We start from the raw sequence: 6,123 nt of genomic DNA on the forward strand, positions 1-6,123 counted from the left end.
CGCCCTCCCCGCTGTCACCTTCCTCCGCTGCCGCCTGCGCGCCCACACCTGGGCGCCGCGCCCCGCCCTCTGCCCCGCCCCTCGACGGACGGGCAGGTGAGCTCCGACCAATGGGAGACGCGACTGGAGGTGAAGGTGGGAGGGCGGAGGCGCGCGGGGGCGGGGACAACCCTCAGCCAGGAAGTGGGGGGGCGGGCCCCGAAGAGTAAACTCCTGGCTGGGCTGGACAGGGGGGTCTTCCCATACCCGCCGGGAAGGCTGCCTAGATCTCTGCGCGGTCCCAGGCCCAGCCCTACCGGGCCCTTCGCCGGCCCCTAACCTAGGTAGGGGATGCCCGGGGCAGTTCAGCTTCCCTCGCCTCCTTGGGACAGCGACTGCCCTTAGCTCAGGGAGAGGGGGCTGGAGAAGCCCGCGGCCCCGGAGCCGGACGGGAGTTGTAGTCCCCTCTCTCCCCGGGATGCCCGCCGTGCTTGGCACACCCCCCTACCCCCAAGAGCGGGGCAGGGGTGGGAACCTCGCTAGTTTCTGATTTCATTTTATTTGTATCGTTACGGCCGACCCGGGAGACAGGTAGGTGAGGCAGGGATAGTTACACCCATCTGGCAGATGGACACACTGAGGCTTGAGAAGGACGGAGGTGAATGGAGAGGCTGAGGGTGAGGAGGCCCCGCAGCTAGACCCTGGAGTGGAGCTGGGCTGGCAACTCCACCACAGGCTTTTCAAGCCTTGGTGGGAGCAAGGCCTGTGGCCAGCCTGGAACGTGAGGGCCAAGGAGAGGTGGAAGCTGGGCAGGAGGAGGTGGGAGGGGGAGGGACTGATTCTGTCCAGTGACATTTCTGATTTCTGCCCAGCTGTCTCCAGCTGGGCTGGACCGGACACCAGGGGACTGTGGGTCTGTCCAAGAGGAGAGAACAAAGGGTGGGGCATTTTAGTGGCTTTAGACAACAAATTCTTCCATTAGAAGATCTCTTTGGGAATTTGCCTGCCCCCTCAGACGGGGACCTTGTAGAGTCCAGACAGGGTCATTGCCAGCGTTGGTGGAGGAGGCATTCTGTGAATGTCAGCGGAGTCGAACTGAGCCTCCCTGGCAAGACACAGGGGACTTTCTCTCAGGTGTCCCATTTGCTGTCCTCTGAGACTTGCCCTGTGGCTTCCCTGTGCCCACCATCAGCGAAATGGGGAAGTGGAGTCAGGCTGTCTCACTCACTCCTGGCAGGGAGTAGGGGCAGGAGTTCTGGGGTGCTTGCACCTGAAGCATTCTGGGTCCTCCTCATGGGGCAGGGCTGGGGTGGGGCCCACAGGAAGAGTCCCCACCTCTACCGACCACAGGAGGGCGCCAGAGACCAGAGGAGGGCCAGGTGCTCGGGCCAAGTCCAAGTGCCCATCTCCTAGGGAACTAGAGGGTAGGCAAAGTGTCCTGGGTGGGAAGATGGGCCATTCCCTCTGCCCCTCTTGGACACCCTGATTCCCTGCCCCCAGCCCCCACGGTCAGCAGTCACGGGCCAACAAATGAGGCCTCTGGGTCCTGGATCACTCCCAAGTGCGACCTCTGGCAAGTCCCTAGCCTCTGAATGCTATTCTCAGACAAGGCTATCCTCTTGCCCAGAAGTCTCCATCCCCACAGGGGTTCTTGGCTGACTCAGCCCACCTTACAGGGATCTGAATGCCTGGAATTCCTGCCTTTTACTGGGGGCTCCCTATAAAAAACATCACAATAGGAGCACCTGACTAGATCAGTCCCTAGAGCCTGGGACTCTTGAAATCTTAGGGTTGTGAGTTCAAGCCCCAGGGTGTAGAGATCACTTAAGAAAATTAAAAATCTGGGGCGCCTGGGGGCTCAGTCATTAAGCTTCGGCCTTCATCTCAGGTCATGATCCCAGGGTCCTGTTTAGCGGGGAGCCTGCTTCTCCCTTTGCCCCTTCCCCTTCTCTTGCTTTCCTCTCTCTCTCAAATAAATAAAATATTTTTTAAAAAATGAAAATTAAAATTCTTAAAAAGAAAAGAAGATTCCATGCCCACATTGGACAGCAGAGGGGAAACTGAGTCACGGGCCACAAAAACAGGAGTCCTGCCGAGGTCTGCTTGGGCCAAACTGGGACCAGGGCTCAGCACTCCCCACCTATCTGGTACTTGGTTCAGTTTGGTTCTGTATTCATTTTTGTCACATCCTTGTTCCAAGTCTCAGTTTCCTTATCTGTAAAAGGAGGTTGGGTGCTCTGCCCACTCCCGCGGAGCTCCAAGGTTGGAAAACCCTTCAGGACTCAGTCATTGCCTGAACTCCTCCTCCAGGCTCCACAAGCACCTGTCCTCCAGCCCTGAGCCCAGAAAGTTCTTGCACCCAGCGTTGCTTTGTCTCAGTACATCTGTTCTCTGAGCTTAGGTCCTTGCCCCAGGGACCCCTGTTGTGGGACAGCCCAGTGGGTGCTCAGCGGGTGAGTCTGAGCAGGAGACCCCCCACTACCTCCCTCTTTCCTACTGCCATCTCGTTCACTGCTTGTGTGAGGCCCACCCAGGTGCGGCACCTGCTGCCCTCATAACCTCTTCCCCGCTCTCTCACCCAGTCCCAACCAGAGCAGATCTCCGGATTACACCTTACATTTCATTCCTGCAGTGCTTCTGAGCATCTCAAAGGGACTGCAGATCTGTTATCTTCATGAGGAGGGGGTTATTATTTCCCTCCTGTAATAAATTAATACCTTGAGGTTTGGGAGGGGGGAGGGGGGCAGTGCCAGCTTGCCTCCTGACCCAGGCTGCAGGTCTCGGCCAGTGCCGGGGAACAGGAGGGCAGTGTGTTGTGCCTTTATGCTGGGGACAGGAGTGAGGAAAGGCCAAATGACAGTGGACTGACATAGACCTTCTGCCAAGGGCCTTAGACGGTGTGACCTGGGCTTAGTGGGGGAGAGAGGCCGGCCCAGATAAGGGGGCCCCAAGTCAGGGGCAGGGAACCCCGCTTCTCCTGCCCCTGGAGTATAGCCCTCTGAGTATAGAGACCCTGGAGCCAGGGTCGCATCGACAGCCACATCGTAGGCCTCCCCAGCCTGGTCTGTGGCTCCCCTTTCCCCCAAAGTCGAGAGAGAGGCAGCCCCATGGCTGAGGCTGAACCCTTCCCAGGCGTGCTCGGGAAGCCGCTCTAGCAGATGGTCCCGCAGGGGGGACTAGAGTGCCAGACTGCACTTGCCCTTGGCCGCCCCAGAAGCAGTGACGCACTCCTGCCCTAGAGGGTTGGGGAAAACTGAGAGGCTGGCTGCGGCCTCATACAGCCCTGCCTACTGTTGACTGGGCATGTGGCCTGGGGCAAGGCACTTCCCCTTTTTGGGCCTTGGTCTCTGTGCACCAGGGAGAACTGCCCAGCTCAGGCCAGAGACGCAAAAGAGGACCGACCACCAATGGCTGCTGGACCTTGTCTGTCCAGGAAGAGTGTGTGGTTGGGCGGGGAGGCAGGGCGGTCGCTGTGTCCTGCTGCTCAGGCACTAGGGTTTAATGGCACTGTCTGTCTGTTGGGGTGGCTTTTCGGGGAAGGGCTGATGGAGATGGTGCGGTTGGGGCCCCCCCACTCCCCAAGCTAGTCTTGGCAGCCCAGCTCCCCTGCCCTCCCCAGCACACCGGGGGTGTGTCCTTTGAAAAGTCCAAAGCTCCAAATGGGTGGACATATGGTGATTTCATCATCCTGGTTTTTCTTCCAAAAACCTTCTCTGTGCTGCTCCAACACGCTATAGGGGCTCCCACGCTCCACAGCCGCGGCAGCCCCACGTGGTTTTATCATTACCAATCCCTCTGGGTGCACAGGAAGCCAAGCCCAGGAGACCCTGGCCACCACCCCTCTGGCCCACGGGCGCCACCCAGTCTATGAGCCGCTTCAGGGAAGGGTGGGCCCTGCCTGCTTTGTTCTGGGACTTGGGTGGGGTGCTGGGCTTCCCCACACCAACCCTTAACACCCCACCCCCACACCAACCACAGCGGGTGGCTGGAGCAGGGCACCCCAGGGACCTGGCCTCAGTGAAGCTGGGGTCCCTGCATTTGGCACCGAGAGAAAACAGTCTTGGGAAGGGAGAGGCTGAGTTCTGCCAAGTGGCGGAGCCGGGATTCTAACTCCTGCCTGCCTGGCCTGAGCCCCACAGTAGAAGAATAGAAGAAATGATCATTCTGGTGTGTTCTCACGTGGAGCGTGGATGTGTGAAACAGAGCTGCCACAGGGGCGCCTGGGTGGCTCAGCTGGCTGGGCGTCTGCCTTCGGCTTGGGTCGTGATCAGGGTCCTGGGATGGAGCCAGCTCCCGGCTCAGCGGAGCTCTCTCTGCCTCTGCCCCTCCTCCTGCTCGTCCTCAAGCTCACGAGCTCTCTCTCTCTCTCAGATAAATTAGATGTTTTAAAACAGGGCACCTGGGCGGCTCAGTCGGCTGGGCGTCTGTCTGCCTTTGGCTCAGGTCATGATCCCAGGGTTCTGGGATGGAGCCCACATCAGGCTCCTCGCTCAGCGGTGAGTCTGCTTCTCCCTCTGCCTGCTGCTCCCCCTGCTTGTGCTCTCACACGCTGTTGCTCTTTCCAGCAAATAAATAAATAAAATATTTTTAAAAAAATATTTTAAGAAAACAGAGCTGCAGAGTGCGGCTTAGACAGGGGTGGCACCCATGGCTCCCTGGGTGCTAGACTGAGGTGCCCCTCATTCCAGGAGCTCTGGGGGCCGAGTGCAAGCTGCCCCCTGTGCCCCAGACTAGGCTCTGAAGAGGGGTCTTTTGCCCAGAATTCTGGCCAGCTGTGGGGTGGGGAGAAGGAAGGGATGGGGGGCCAGCCCTCAGAGGGGGGTTGGCCACACTTGAACCTCAGGCTGGGAGAAGACACCCCACTCCCCCCAGCTATAAAACACAGACTGGGGACACAGGCTCTGAAGCAGCAGGGGGGCAGACAGCTGCGGAGAGCCTCTCCTCCAAGCCTCAGATGGGCAGCACCCCGGTGCTGTGTGGGCCGTGGCTGAAGGAGGCCGAGCCCGCCAGCAGCGCCTCTCACCCACTTTCCGTAAGAACTTGGAAGTTGTATTTTCTTTCTCTAACAGCTCGAACAGCACGCTCTACCTCTCGGGTGACCCCTGGAAATTGAGGGCTGTCCTGAGCCTTCAAGGCCCTGGGCTGGAGTGACCGCAATGGACCTTCAGCATGGGGTTCTCAAACCTGAGTCTTACACGCAGACTTTGGGAGCACAGCGAGCTTTTCTTTTTTAAGATTTTATTTGTCAGAGAACACAAGCAGGGGGAAAGGGCAGGCAGAGGGAGAAGCAGACTTCCCACTGAACAGGGAGCCGGATGTGAGGCTCGATCCCAGGACCCCGGGGATTATGACCTGAGCTGATGGCAGACGCTCAGCCGACTAAGCCCGCCAGGCACCCCACGAGCGTTTCCTTTTTAAAGGCTGCTTTCGAGAGCAGGTGCTCTGCAGTCGGGCCGACTGGGTTGGAGTCTCCCAGCTCTCCCCCGTCTCCGGTTCCTGGCAGTGAAATGGGAAAAAGCGATTTCCTGGATCTTGTTGGTCAAGGCAAACCTTCTGAGTGGTACCGGGAGGGCTGGCGAGCCCCCGCTAGCTCGGCCACTGGCCATCAGACCGGACACCTGCCACGTGGGCTGGGGCCCACAGCCTGGCCCTCAGAAGCCACGGGCACCTCCCTGTGACCTGCTTTTTGCCCCGGCTTGACCAGTGTCCACCCCAACCACATCTTGAGTGTTCTACCTTCCAGGGCCCGTTCGCTTCAACTGGCCACGGTTCCCTCTGGAACCAACCCTTCCTAATTGTGTTGTCTCTGGTGTGCCCGCCGGGCCTCAGGGTCTCCAAGCCACCCTGAGGCTAGCGTGTGGCCCGGTAAACCCTTGTCTATGTGATCCCTCCTGGGGCCGAGCACCCCGTGGCATCCCCAACTGCCCGAGGCTAGGGAGGGGCCCAGGTTGGAGGTGAAGCTGGGAAGGCAGCAGAGGGCGGGTACCTTCTCCCCAAGCCCCCGGGGCCAGCCTTTCAGTCACCGTAAGTTACGCTTCTTCACCCTGTCCTCCCCTTCCCAATAAAACTACTTTGGCTCAGCCCGCACCAGCACAAGGACCAGGGCCCGTCAGCCGCACGGTAGGCCTCACTCTATGCTGCTGA

The sequence above is a fragment of the Lontra canadensis genome, unplaced genomic scaffold, assembly GCF_010015895.1.
Source record: "Lontra canadensis isolate GAN:19392208 unplaced genomic scaffold, GSC_riverotter_1.0 scaffold66, whole genome shotgun sequence".
Classification (NCBI taxonomy): domain Eukaryota; kingdom Metazoa; phylum Chordata; class Mammalia; order Carnivora; family Mustelidae; genus Lontra; species Lontra canadensis.